The sequence below is a fragment of the Palaemon carinicauda genome, chromosome 27 (genome assembly GCF_036898095.1).
Source record: "Palaemon carinicauda isolate YSFRI2023 chromosome 27, ASM3689809v2, whole genome shotgun sequence".
Lineage (NCBI taxonomy): Eukaryota > Metazoa > Arthropoda > Malacostraca > Decapoda > Palaemonidae > Palaemon > Palaemon carinicauda.
The window spans coordinates 41,060,537-41,075,536 of NC_090751.1; the positions used below are offsets into that span (position 1 = coordinate 41,060,537).

At 48.3% G+C, this 15,000-nt stretch overlaps 1 long non-coding RNA gene across 1 annotated transcript in view; it reads left to right on the forward strand.

The window, feature by feature from the left end:
* The window catches only part of LOC137621170 (uncharacterized), a 44,698-nt gene that overhangs the window by 1,071 nt on the left and 28,627 nt on the right, over positions 1 to 15,000 (forward strand). The gene's annotated exons all lie outside the window — the stretch shown is intronic.

Genomic DNA, 15,000 nt, shown 5'->3' on the forward strand with positions numbered 1-15,000 from the left:
AGGTGAGCTGGACCTGTTGTTGTTGTTGGGGTATTAAAGCCAACACTTGTTGTTGGCACGGGCCTTTCCCTTGGTTGGCCCGTAGATCTGGACCTTTCCGACTCAAAACCCTATACACAATAACCTCAGGAATGAATGAGCACCAATCGTTTATAGTATTGAGAAATTCCTAATTCATTGTCAACAAATTCATAACTAAATTTAACACAAATTTAATTATATACAAGTAACAAATTATTTTCTATATCTAAATGATACTTTTCAAACCAAGTTCCCTTGAAAATGGATTTGTAAAAACTACTTTTTTTTTGTTTTTTTCACCTTTTGTTTTTCAATGCAACATGTCTTCTGTCACACCGTAATGCTTTTTGGTTGATATCAAGTTAGTACTTAGAACCCATTACTTAGAACCACAGGTGGGGCAAATAGTGTCACTTTTCACTTTTGATAACACCGCGATCCTGGCAGTACTTTAATATTTCGATGTTACCTCAATGACGTAAAACAAAATATTTATGATATAGATCGAGACAAGATCTTGGGAGAAAATCCACCGAAATTGATGTCAAAGTAGATGGTAAACGAGAAATTGCCCAGAAGTTGAAGGTTCACACGCCTCCATGGTTATCAAAAGACTTTCGCTTAGGAAATTGTGTGAAAAGTATCGAAAAGTTCTAGTTTCCTAGTAAAATGTTACCTGATTGGGTATTCACGTCACGCGATTCTACTGTAGTTTTGTTAAAATGCTAGTCCCGAGTAAAATGTGGATAATCATCATTGGTTAAAAACTATGACATTTGGGTGACTTCTTGCTACATAGAATACAGTCGATGTAATAATGACAATCGTTTTTAATTTACAAACAAACAAACGAGAGGTCAGTCTGTGGAGGAATTTAAGAGCTCTAAAGTCGAGGGAGTTAGTTTGTTTCTGGTGGGTCAAATTTAATTTTGATTTTAAACCACTTCCATACCTAGCACCGCGTAGATTTATATATCAAGCGAAACCTTGGTCTTCCCTCTTTTTAGTGAAAGTACTTAGATTTGATAAGTTGCTGGAAGAGCTATTGTATAGAATTACCAGGTTCAGAACTTAACAAACCCACCTAACCTAACCTAGTAGTTCCCAGGTCACAATCCCTAAGGGGCGGGGAGCCCTCAGTACGCCCCTTCCCGGATCACAAACTAAATGAAAATTTCAAATAAATCCTTACAGTATGATAAAGCAAATAACAAATAATTCCTTACCTTATGATTGACACCTATGTGTCTGTTTGTCTTGGCAATCTTTACAGAAGCGTTGTAGTAGATGATGTGCTGATCTTCCCTAAAAACTAATTGTTCCGTAACTGACATACAAACCACGCTATTTAATAGGGGTTATTACTTTCGGCGTAGCTGAAATGACGAGCCAATAGAATTTTAACGAGGGTTTACTACCCCACCCCTAGTTAGCGGGGGGTAGGGAGGGTAGCTTGCTATCTTTCCCCCCCCCCCCTCACATACCTGTGCTTGAGCTCACTTTGCTCTCGGCTCGGGTGGTAGTCGGATGTGTCCACTTTCACCCTCGCCTTTCTGACAGCCATTTAATGCTTTTTGCTTTTCCTTTTACAGGTGTGCTTGAAGTTGGCCTCTGCTATCATGCGAAAGTGTCCTGGATTACCCGACCGCCCTTGTGGCACGTTTATGTCGGCGGTCGATACTGACCCTCACACCCTTTGTCCTTATTGTGGGGGCCAGCGGTGTGATAGAAATAATAAGTGTAGGGAGTGGTCTACCTCCCAGTAGGAGAGGTTTTTTCGGCAACGGAAGTAATAGTCCAGACAGGATATTTTCCCTTTGAAGGTTTCTTTGAAAGGAGAAAATCCCAAGGGCTCTTCTTCCGTTGCCCAAACCTCCTCCGAAGCTCCCGCTCGATCGGTTTCTTCCGAGAAACTGTCGAGTGGTAGCGTAGACCGTAGTTCTGTTGCCCGATCTCTGGGTTCGGGAGAGGGAGTTGCCTCCCATAGCGAGGCAGCTCCTCTCCCGGGGGGAGGAGGGTGTGAGAAGGCGCCTATTCGGTTCATCGTCTCCGCAGTCCGTCGCAGAAGAACCTCGCCATCGTTCTCCGACTCTCCCTGCTACAACCCTGGACCTCTCTGCAGATCGTTCGCGATCTCCTTCGGTAGAAGGTCGTCCTTACAAAGGACACGGCGACCTTGTTCCCGTCAGACCTGCTGACCTTCCGTCGCCGTTCCTGGCTGCCGACGCGCTGTGGGCACCAACACATCCTGTTGTAAGGCAGACAATGGTCCCTTCGGGGCAACAAGGGCGTATGCACAAGTTGGTGCATACGTCCATTACACGCCAGCGCTCACCTGCACGCCAACGCTCAACTGCGCGCAAGCGCTCTTCTACGGAGGAGGTTCCTGTTAAAGCGCGCAAGCGCTCTCCTGATCGCCAGCGCGCTACTGTGCGCCTTCAACCTACTGTGCGTGATCATTCTCCTGCATGCCAGCGCTCATCTACGCGCCAGCTCTCTCCTGCGCGCCCACGATCTTGATCTGGGCGCAGTAGGGAAGTTAATTTCTTACCCTGCTCGACAGCACTCGCCAACGCGCCATCGTTCACCTGCGCGCCATCCCTCACCATCACGCCTTCGCGCGGTCTCCCACACGCGCCAACAAGGTTGCGCACGTGCTCCCTGCGTGCCCACGCCCATCTCCACAGCCTGATGTGCGCCTGCGCCCGCCCAACGGTATCACTGCCCGCACGGGCTCTTCAGCCGGATCCTGCGCGAGCGCGCAACCTTCCTTCTGCGCACCCTCTGCTTTCCCCAGCTCGCGCCCCTGCCCGATCAACAACACCCCCCCCCCTCCCCCACGCGCGAGGCTGCAGGACAACACACGTCAAGGTCATCGTCGCGTCCCCCCCCCACGCAAGCGTAGAACAGTGCGCTCGCCGGCAGGGGGGAAGGTTCCAGAAAGGTCCAGGGACATTTCCTCTCCATCTTTTAAGGTGAACTCCCCTTTGGTAACTCCTCCTAGGGATCAGTCGATCCCCTTCCCTCCAGAGGGAGTATCTAACAGCGCAGCCGTCAGCCAACAGCCTTGGTTTGGGACACTGGGTAGAGTGGTCATGCAGGCATTTAAGCCTGTTCTCTCTGAGCTGGGCCACAAATCCTTGGCAGCTTCTACGCCCCTGAAGAGGAAGAGAGGAGTTTCGAACGTGGTAACTTCTCCGAGGGCGAAGCTGACTCCTCGTAAGTACTTGAGGAAGGTCTCCTCAACCCCCCAGACTTTCTCTCCCTCCCCTTTGGACGAAGACTTCCCGTCCTCGGGAGTCACGTGAGGTGAGGCGTTCCCCCATCGCACCAATGAGGGAAACCCCACCTCGTGCTGGAAAGTCTTCTAAGGTAGGGGTGGAGAAGAGCCTCCCACCATCGTTGTTGGAGTCCTGCATCCATCCCAGGAGGGAGTCGAAGACCTCCCAAGACTGTGCCGAAGTTGTCATCAAGGGTTAGATTTTAGTCTGCCAAGCACTCGGAAAACGTCCACGAGTCCCCCCAAGAAGAGCCTTTGGGAATAGGAGACTTCGCTGCTAGCCCTTCAGGAGGAGACCTGCAGGAATCAGAACATGCGTTCTGGCAGGTTCTGACCCTTATGAGGAATCTCAAGGGGTTTGCTGATCCAGAGATTCCTCCTCGTGAGGGCAAAGACACGATCTTGGACCGAGTCTTTGGGACTCAAAAACCTGCGAAGGCCAGTGCGGCTTTGCCCTGGTCTCTGGCGAGAGTGCCAGAGACAAGGTCGAAGTCAAGCTCTCCGAGCTTGCCTCCTCCAGCCGATTCAGCGCCGGCAACAAACTCCTCCCACTTCCTCGTGTCCAACAGAGGAGGTACTTCAACATCGTTGAGGAGACTTGTTTAGCTCTTCCCCTTCACCATTCTTTGGAAGAGCTCACCAGGGGAGTCCCTCTTGAGAGGGACTCCAACCGTCAGGTCTCGTTCTCGGCTACGGAGATCCTTAGCCAGGAGAAGGTGCGAAGTGTGCCATGCAGGCCACTTCGGGGCTGAATATCTGGCTAGAGACCCTATGCATCCTGTTACGTTCAGAGGATTTGTCCAAAGAACCAGGAAGGCAATGAAGACCTTTTTTACTCTCGGGCACTTGCACGATCGAGTTTCCAGCCCACCATGTCTCGAACTTGTGGGCTAACACCATCTTGAAACGTCGAGATGCGGTGTCTGAGAGGTTTCATCAAAAGGTCCCCAATACCGAGATCAGCAGGCTCAGGCATTCTTCCGTTATGGGGAAGAACTTGTTTGAGCCTAAGGACGTGGAGCAGGCCGCTGAGAGGTGGAGGAAGTCCAACCAGGACTCTCCTACATAGGGCTCTAACATCGAAGCGCTATAAACCTCCAGCACCCCAGCAGCCACGTCCTACCAAGACCACGAATCCGGCAGCTGCAGCAAAGACGACGGTGTCTAAGCCCTTTCCTGTCAAGGACAAGAAAGGCAAAAAGTCCTCCAGGGGAGGAAAGAATCCTAGAGGGAGCGGCCGATGCTGCAAACGCTAGGATTGGCAGTCCCCCTGCATGTCCACCAGTGGGGGATGCCAACAAAGTTGCTCGAACAGGTGGCAGAAACTCGTGGTCGATTCCTGGACGATTTCCGTAATTAGTCTGAGATATCGCGTCCCGTTCACAACATCTCTACCTCCCCTGACAGCGGATCCAGTGTCGTTTGAGCTCCCTTGCCATGGGATCGGCAAGGGGGCAAACCCTTCGGGCAGAAATCCAGACCATGTTGAAGAAGGGCGCTCTCCAAGAGGTCCTCGACGGGTCGCCAGGCTTCATCAGTCGACTCTTTCTTGTAAAGAAGACGTCTGGGGGCTGGAGACCAGTCATCGACCTCTCAGCTCTGAACAAGTTTGTCAAGCAAACTCCGTTCAGCATGGAGACGGCAGACACGGTCAGACTTGCAGTGAGCCCGCAAGACTTCATGTGTACACTGGACCTGAAGGACGCATACTTCCAGATCCCAGTCCATCATCCGTCTTCAAGGAAGTACTTAAGATTCAGCGTAGACAACCAAGTTTACCAGTTAAAGATGCTGTGTTTTGGTCTCTCCACAGCACCACAGGTTTTCACCAGACTGTTCACCCTAATATTGTTGTGGGAACACAAGATCGGCATCCGTCTCTTCCGTTATCTGGACGACTGGCTGATCCTAGCAGACTCGGAGTCAGCCCTTCTTCGACACCGAGACAAACTTCTGGGACTTTGCCAAGATCTGGGGATCATGGTAAATCTCGAGAAGTCCTCCCTGCTTCCCACTCAAAGACTGGTATACCTAGGCATGATCATAGACACCAATCTCCACAAAGCCTTCCCATCAGACGACAGGATAGCAAGGCTGAGGAGGGTCGCAAACCCTTTCCTCAGACGAGAAGAACTTCCAGCCCAATCATGGTTATGTCTCCTCGGTCACCTCTCATCTTTGGCTCGTCTAGTTTCCAACGGTCGCCTCAGGATGAGATCCCTCCAATGGCGACTCAAGTCTCGGTGGAATCAGGGATACGATTCCCCAGATATCATGATCCCTATGGGTCCTGCGGAACAGACGGACCTTCAGTGGTGGGTGACAGACGAGAACCTACGCAGGCGAGTGGATCTTCTCGTCCTCCCCCCTGATTTGATGCTGGTTTCTGACCCCTCAAAGAAAGGGGGGGGGGTGAACGTTCTGCAACACAGGACCTCAGGCCTGTGGTCAGAATCAGAAAAGCACCTCCATATAAATCTGCTAGAAATGAAGGCCGTATTCCTGGCCCTTCAACAGTTCCAACAATACCTGGCGGGTCACTCTGTGATGGTGATGAGCGACAACACCACAGTAGTGGCTTACATCAACAAGCAAGGAGGTACCTTTTCAAACCAGCTATCCCATCTCACAGTAGAGATACAGTACTGAGATGGACCGAAGCCCACTCGATTCGCTTCATTCCAGGCAAGAGGAATGTGCTTGCCGACAGTCTGAGCTGAGCATCTCGGATAGTGAGTACTGAGGGGTCTTTGGATCATCTAGTAGCCAACAAAGTCCTGACTTTGTGGGGTTCCCCGACTGTGGATGTGTTCGCTACAGTGCTGAACTTCAAGCTTCCGTTGTACTGCTCTCCAGTCCCGGATCCCAAGGCACTCTGGCAAGATGCCTTCCAACAACAGTGGGATAACATCGACGTTTACGCCTTTCCCCCCTTCTGTCTGATGAGGAGGGTCCTCAATAAGACCAGAATATCGGTCAATCTTTCAATGACCCTTATAGCTCCGCTATGGCATCACGCGGAATGGTTTCCAGACCTTCTGCAACTCCTAACGGATCTTCCGAGAGAACTCCCTCCGCGACACGAGCTACTCAAACAACCACATGCCAACATCTTCCACAAAGCCATAGCTTCGCTACGACTTCACGCCTGGAGACTATCCGGCATCTCCTTGCTGAGAGAGGATTTTCGCAACAAGTTGCGGTCAGGATGTCTGGACATCTTCAAAAGTCATCCGCATCTGTCTACCAAGCAAAGTGGAGACACTTCCGTGGTTGGTGTCGTGGAAGGGGTATCTCTTCCCTCAATGCCACTATTCCAGCAATAGCGGAGTTCTTCGTGTATTTGCAGGAAGAAATGTGCCTTTCAGTCTCTGCAGTGAAAGGCTATCGCTCAGCCTTAAGTCTAGCCTTCAGGCTCAAAGGAGTGGACATTTCTTCCTCGCTGGAACTTTCCCTACTCATACGGAGATATGAACTTACCTGCCCTCAGGCGGAAGTGAGACCTCCTCCATGGAACGTGGTTTGAGTTCTCAGGTCTCTTAAGAGACCTCCCTTTGAACCATTACGCCAGGCTTCAGATCGCCACCTAACTTGGAAGACGGTGTTCCTACTAGCTTTGGCCTCGGCCAAGCGAGTCGGTGAACTTCATGGTCTCTCTTATGGCCCATTCAAGGGGATGGGGGGAGGTAACATTCAAATTCATCCCTGAGTTTATTGCTAAGACTCAGAATCCGTGGGTGCCGGACCCTCGGCTTGACTGCTTCCAGATTTCGAGTCTTCATTCTGTAACAGATTACCCAGACCATCTCCTACTGTGTCCAGTAAGGAGTCTGAGGCTACAGGGTATATCTCAAAAGAACGGCTGCAGTACGTCCCCAGGTGCAGCTATTGTTTGTGAGCACTGGGAGGACTAAGAGGAGGGTTACCAAGAACAACATCTTGACATGGATTCGTAGGGTGATCCATCTGTCCCTGAATCCAGACCCTCCTCCGTCACGTCGCCGTAGAGCACATGACGTCAGGGGCGTAGCTACGTTTCTGGCCTTCAAGAAAAACTTCTCAGTGACGCAGGTGCTCCAAGCTGGGGGGTGGAAGTGTCAGACGACCTTTACAGCCCACTACCTGCGAGACGTGACCCACAGGAGGCTCGATACGTTTTCTATCGGCCCTGTGGTGGCTGCACAACAGCTGGTTTAAAACCTCAGGCTCCTTAATGGACAAGTAGCAGAAGGTTGAGGGCATTGTTACCCGGTCTTAGTCTGCATGAATGAAAAGGTATATCTGGCTCTTATTCTTTTCTTCATCCCCCCCCCCCTCTCTTGGGGAAAGCAGCATCCTGGGTTCTCTGCACAGCTGACCTTGAACCACTGCAGGTAAACCATGTATCCTTGTGTTCTTAGTATTAAGCTAATACTGTCACGTCCCCATACCCTGACGAGGTGGTATTGGGAGAGTCATAGCCTAAAGTTAAAATCTAAAGGACTACAGGTCAACTTCCTAGTATGAATCACACTTCATACCTTCACACACAGCTTACGTAGGCCGCAGCCCTTGCGTAGCAAGGTTCTAGCGAGGTGCAAGGACTCCTTATTGTTGAGTGCTGACACACTCAGATAGAGTCCCCGGGCAAAGCCAAAAGTCAGTACTGGCCGGGACTTTCCACCCTTCCTAACGGGTGAGTCACCCCTATTAAATAGCGTGGTTTGTATGTCGGTTACAGAACAAATGACATTCGTAGATAATTTGTATTTTTCCTAATTATACAAACCTTAGCTTTTTAATCAAACTTGCCCGCCAGCCCTATCCCCCTTGAAGTCTTACCTCCAAGCAAAGTGAGCTCAAGCACAGGTGTGTGAGGCGGGGCGGGTAGCAAGCTACCCTCCCTACCCCTCGCTAACTAGTGGTGGAGTAGTAAACCCTCGTTAAAATTCTAATGGCTCACCATTTCAGCTACGCCGAAAGTATAACCCCTATTAAATAGCTAAGGTTTGTATAGTTAGGAAAAATACAAATTATCTACGAATTTGTCATGTCAGAATCGCACATGGGACACTAATCTTTTAGGGATAACACAATGAGCTTTTAAGAAAAATGATTCACTAACCCAGGAGTACTGTGAAACTTATCTATAGCATCAAAATAGCCAAAAAAAAGCAGGCATTACCCTAAATTCAGGGAAATTATCGTAAATTCGCGGGTAATATCCTAAATTTGGGGAAATTATTGTAAATTTGGGGAAAATACCCTAAATTTCTTGGATTCCACGACTGACATGACACGTAACACAACTAAAATGAACTGAATGCCGGTTTTTTCCATTATTCAAAGTATTAGTCAAACACGGATACCAGTGGATGTTACTCCGCTAAAATCCTTGTAAAATTGGTTTTTCACTTGAGTAGTTCGTAATGGGTTATGAAACCATTACGTCTAGTGTAGAAACTGCATGCAAAATTAAATTTTAAATATCTGACTTACCCGGTGGACATATATATAGCTTAAGTCCCTGACGTCACGGCAGAAAAATCAAAACTCGCGGCAATCGCAGATTGAGTAGCTAGGTGTACCACCAGTGAGCCCTCACGCGACAGTACTTAGAACCATTCCATGTCTCCTCAGATTTTCTCTGCCGCTCACGCGGGCAACATCGTCAGATATTCACTTGTTATTAAGCTGAATTTTGGCAGTTATCTTGGTGATGTACTCCTAAATTGGTTATTGGCATTCGCTTATTTTGGTTTTGTTTGGTATTTGATCGCTATGTTTATAGCTTAAAAGGTAGGATTAGAACTTTTTCCAACCTACTGTAATCTAACGAAAAACATGATGGCGGTAGGTAAACACTCCGCCTACTCTATAAAGTCACAGTCAAATGACGTAAGCTATAGTATGACTTGCAATTTCTTTTTTTCAATATTAATCTTACCCGATGATCATGTAGCTGTCAACTCTGTTGCCCGACAGAAATCTAAGGTCGGGATACGCCAGCGATCGCTATACAGGTGGGGGTGTACACAACAGTGCCATCTGTGAGCAGGTACTCAAGTACTTCTTGTCAACAAGAACTCAATTTTTCCTCGGTCGTGCCACCGGCAAGACCTACTAATACGCCGTCCCTAACTGGATTTGTTTTCACAACTTTTTGGTGAAGTACACTATTCCAGTTTTGAGCTTTCGCTATGCAGGGGTTTTATCTTCATTTCAAAACTTGAACTCGTTTTCGATAGATTTAATTATGGTGACGAAGAGAGTATGGACTCTTTCACTTTTAAATGGCCGACCCTTCCCTTAGACGGAAGTGTTGGTGACGAAGAGAGTATAGACTCTCTTTCACTTTTAATTACCGACCCTTCCCTTAGACGGAAGTGTGTTTAGGTTTTTGGTAATTTTGCTTAACAAAGTTATAGATTTATTTAAATCTCTCCGCCATTTATAGGCCTCTTCGATTAACTTTCCATTTATTATAAACTTATAAAAATTAATTTTTATGTTTGTTTATATGCGACCTTTCCTAATAGTAGGCGGTCCTTACTTGGAACCGAAGTTAATTAACATTGAGCCCGTCATATCGTATTTCCTTTTAAGAATTTATGCTATTTTAATTTTAATGTTTTTGAAAGAATTTCTTTGATAGTCTCGTACTGTTTTCAAAGATGAACTAACGTTTAGTTTAGTCTCCGCAGTTGTTGACGTTCAGAACGTTCAACATGCGCTCTATCGTTACGATAGAGAGAGAGTATTTCACGGTTTCACGTTGCAGTAAGAGTAAACCGATTCTAGGGTTTCGTTCATTCTTTCTTAGCTTAAATGGTTTTAATTCTAATAAAGGAACTTTTTATTTGGGAAACCTTTCAGTTTTTTTCCTTTAACAAATAATATGTTTTAACGATATATAATTGGGCTCATCTCTCAGGTTCTAAGTCAAGAGAGAGAGAGAGATAGAGACGGAGGGAGAGAGAGGAGAATAAACGTTTCGTTCAAGCGGGTAACGTTGTTCTCGTTTTTTACTCTTCTCCCTAGTCGCTATAGGGGAAGAAGGTAAAACGTTTCTAGAGTTTTATTCTTGTTCCCAGGCTTTATGCGGTGAGAGATTTTAAACGTAGTTTATTTGATCTAGTGTTTAGTCTCTTTTCCAGCCACTGAATTCTTTATCTTTCATTATGTTTTTCTGTTACATTGTAAAACTGTTTTCGCAATTACTACCTTTTAATGAAGGATAGGATTGCGTGTTTCAGGTACAAATCACTTAAAGTTTCGAGTTCAGTGAAATAAGTGCAAACAGAAAATCAAAAGTGATAAAGTGATATGCGCAAAGTGTTACAGTGTTGCGTTCGAGGGTTCGTCTGTTCGTGCCAGTTGTTCACCTAGTCCGATACCTCTTACAAGCTCCCAAGCCCAGGGGAGAAGTAATGTCGAAGGACTTATGGGTTCCACAGGTCTTGATCGACGAACAGACGTTTCCCTCCGTGGTTTCGGGTGTATCTACACACGTTGCCGACGTGATCACCCCACCCACACAAAGACGAGAGAGCCCATTTATTCCTCGTCTGCGGAAGAGGTTTCTCGCAGAAACCATGGACCAAATCTTGCAGCTTTTAAGTGCAAGTCGGTCCCTTCCGCGCAAGTCCAACGGCCTAGGTGTAGCCACTGGGTCAGTTCGGACTCGCTCCAGTCATCCGACGACTGTACACCTCCCAAGAGAGGCAAGGTGGTACCGCAACAGGCAGTAACTCCGTCTGTTGCCGCACCAGCTGTTTTAGACCCTCAGTCACAACGGACAGTAGCTCCGTTTGTTGCCGTCTTTCATAGACCCTAGTGGTCCATGCTGCAGACTATACAGTCTCAGCTTGCTCCTTCATGCAGGAGTATCGTGCTGGAAGGTTGACAATGCACCTGTTAATCTACAACCTGCCACGGTTGTGCGCTCAGCAGATACTGCGGCTGCCTGCTCCCACACTCCACCTGTGAGAGCTCCACCTCCGATGCGCAGTCGACCCTGCCAGACGCATGTTCATGCTGCACCTTCCATTGACATGCGTGAGCTACCGCATCAGCAGTGGGAAGGTGCTGTAGAGCTGCCGTGTTTTGACACAATGCGGCATGCTCCGCAACCCATGCGGCATGCTCCGCATCCCATACGGCATGCTCCGCAACCCACGGCAGCCCCTCCCACGCACCAACACTCCGCTTTTGTTGTTGCCAGCTCCCACACTCCGACTGCGGAGAAGGTTGACGATGCACCCGTGGGCCTACACCTACCACGGTTGTGCGCCCGGCATGGCTTCCTGCTCCCACACTCTTGTTGTGAGAGCTCCTCCACCCATGCACAGTCAACCCTGCCAGATGTATGATGACTCCCACAGTCACACGGAGCACTCCGGTGCCGTGCGTGAGCTACCACAAGCTGCCGTGTTTTGACACGGTGTGTCAGCCTCCGCAACACACTGTGGTTACCGCCACTCGCCCGCAGCAAACTAGTCAGTCAGGAGTTGAGGCTTCCCCACACAACTTTGGTTGTTGCCAACTCACAGACTGTCAAACAGTTACATGACGTTGCCTGCTGGTCTGCTACTAATACACCAGTGCTGTATGTCCTCACGCTCCTGTTGTGGTTGACAGTTCAGTTTTTGACAGTTCACAGACTGTCAAGCAGTTTCATAACGTTGCCTTCTGGTCTGCTGCTTTTGCACCAGTGAAACCCTCACTGAGATAACCTAGCTTTTCTCAGACATGGTTCCTGTAGATGAGAAAGTGCTGTTCTCCCTCCTTCTGATATTCCCTTGAGGACTCTGTCATTTGGAGAGGAGCCTTAAGCTGCTTAGCCTCCTATGGACTTTAATTAAAGCATAACATGCTTCCAGGGAGGGTAAATGGTTCCGCTTCAGTCGCTAACCCCGTCTGTTGCCACACCTGCTCCCATAGACCTTGGGCTTTGTTGCAAGACATGCAGTCCAAGTTTAGTCCTTGATAGAGGATTTTTTACGGAGAAGAACCTTCTTGCCAACGACCTTCCTACCGGTTGGTTGTACGCCCTGTTGACGCTGAGGTATCCTACTCACGTCCGCCAGTTGAGATGGTTCCTCCACCGGTGCGACCCAGTGTGGGTTGCCAGTCGCACGTTGACGTTAAGCTACTCTCGGAGGTGGTTGTGGACGTTCAGTGTGTCACTGGGAAGACGTTCAACAACCAGCAGAGGTGACTTGTTGTGACGCAGTGCGGCAACCTCAGCAACCCGATAAGGGGTTGTCTGCACTACCCAGACAGTCTAGACAGTTTCGGGTTGTCGCTGTACTTCCTCGCATCCCCATGGTTGACAGTTCACAGACTGTGCAGCAGTACCATGATCTTGTGTCCGGCTCCGTCACGCATCCACCAGTGCGACCGGATTCAGCGAGTCAGACGTTGCCCACTCCGTTGCCGTTTCCTCATCAGTTTCGGATGAGGAACCCTCTGATGAGGACATGGCTGATCAAGACGATCAACCCCCAGCCCTGCTATCCATCCAGAAGATGCTGAAGAAGGAGTACGGCCCTGTCAGGCTGTGGATGAGTCTGGTTAGGACACTGTCATCCGTGGTTCAATTGGTGTCACTTGGAAGACTACACCTCCGTCCTCTTCGGTTTCATCTAGCTCTTCACTTGAAAAGGACAAGACGCTAGAAGCGGTCTCGATCCCGGTTTCCGGAAGATAAGTCTGGTCTAACCTGATGAAAGGACTTTATCAACCTTTTATAGGGTCTTCCCCTGACTGTTCAGACTCCCAACCACGTTCTCTTCCCAGACGCATCGGACGTAGGCTGGGGTGCGACCTTAGGCGGTAGGGAATGCTCGGGATTATGGAACTCGAGTCAAAGGACAATGCATTTTAACTGCAAGAAGCTTCTGGCAGTACGTCTGACCTGGAAAAGCTTCAGGTCTCTCCTTCAAGAGAAAGTAGTGGAGGTCAACACGGACAACTCCCTGCTTTGATGTTCATCTCCTAGCAAGGAGGGACCTACTCTCTGACATGGTGCAAGTTCGCTAGTGACCTCCTCTCCTGTTCACAGGTCTAGACTTTTCACTAGTAACAAGTTTCTTCCAAGGCAACTTGAATGTCTTAGCAGATTGTCTCAGTAGGAAGGGACAATAATTCCAACATATTGGACCCTCCACAGATATGTATGCAAGAGACTTTGGGTCACCTGGGGCCAGCCAACCATAGATCTCTTCGCAACCTCGATGTCCAAGAGGCTCTCAATACTTTGCTCACCTATCCCGGACCCAGCAGTGGTTCTTTTAGATGCCTTTCTACTAGATTAGTCTCATCTAGATCTATATGCATTCCCTCTGTTCTAGAATGTCAACAAGGTACTGCAGAAGTTCGCCTCTCACGATGGGACAAAGTTGACACTAGTTGCTTCCCTCTGGCCCGCGAGAGAATAACTTACCGAGGTACTTCGATGGCTAGTAGACGTTCCCAGAACTCTTCCCCTAAGGGTGGACCTGCTACGTCTGCCATGCGTAAGAAGGTACTCCAAGGCCTCCACGCTCTTCGTCTCACTGCCTTCAGAGTATCGAAAGACTCTTGAGAACTAGAGGTTTTTCGAAGGAGGCAACCAGAGCGATTGTTAGAGCAAGGAGAACATCCACCCTTAGAGTCTACCAATCGAAGTGGGAAATCTTCCTAAACTGGTGCAAGTCAGTATCCGCATCCTCGACCAGTACCTCTGTAACTCAAATAGCTGACTTCCTCTTATATCTGAGGAAAGAGCGATCTCTTTCAGCTCCCACTTTCAAGGGTTACAGAAGCATGTTGGCATCAGTCTTCCGTCACAGAGGCTTAGATCTTTCCAACAATAAAGATCTACAGGACCTCCTTAAGTCTTTTGAGACCTCGAAGGAGCGTCGTTTGGTTACACCTGGTTGGAATTTAGACGTGGTTCTAAGATTCCTTATGTTAGACAGGTTCGAACCACTTCAATCAGCCTCCCTGAAAGATCTCACCTTTAAGACTCTTTTCCTGATATGCTTAACCACAGCTAAAAGAGTCAGTGAGATTCATGCCTTCAGCAAGAACATCGGATTTTCATCCGTAACGGCTACATGTTCTACATCTTGGTTTTCTAGCCGAACACGAGCTGCCTTCTCGGCCTTGACCAATATCGTTCGTTATTCCAAACTTATCGTATGGTTAGAAATGAACTAGAAAGAGTATTATGTCCTGTAAGAGCTCTTAAGTTCTATTTTAAAAACCTTTACGAGGCCCGTCTGAAGCTTTATGGTGTTCAGTTAAGAATTCATCTTTGCCTATGTCAGAGAATTCTTTATCCTATTATTTTCAGACTGTTAATACGAGAAGCTCATTCCCTTCTGAATGAGGAAGACCAAGCTTGGCTGAAGGTAAGGACACACGAAGTTAGAGCTGTCACAACTTCCGTGACCTTTAAACAAAATAGATCTCTGCAAAATATATTCGACGCAACCTTTTGGAAAAGCTAATCAGTGTTCGCGTCTTTTATCTTAAGAATGTCCAGTCTCTTTACGAGAACTGCTACACTCTGGGACCATTCGTAGTAACGAGTGCAGTAGTGGTGGGGGCTCCACCACTACAATTCCCTAATTCCAGAACCTTTTTAATCTTTCTCTTGAAATATTTCTGGGTTGTCCGGAAGGCTAAGAAGCCTTCCGCATCCTGGTTGATTTGGCGGGTGGTCAAATTCT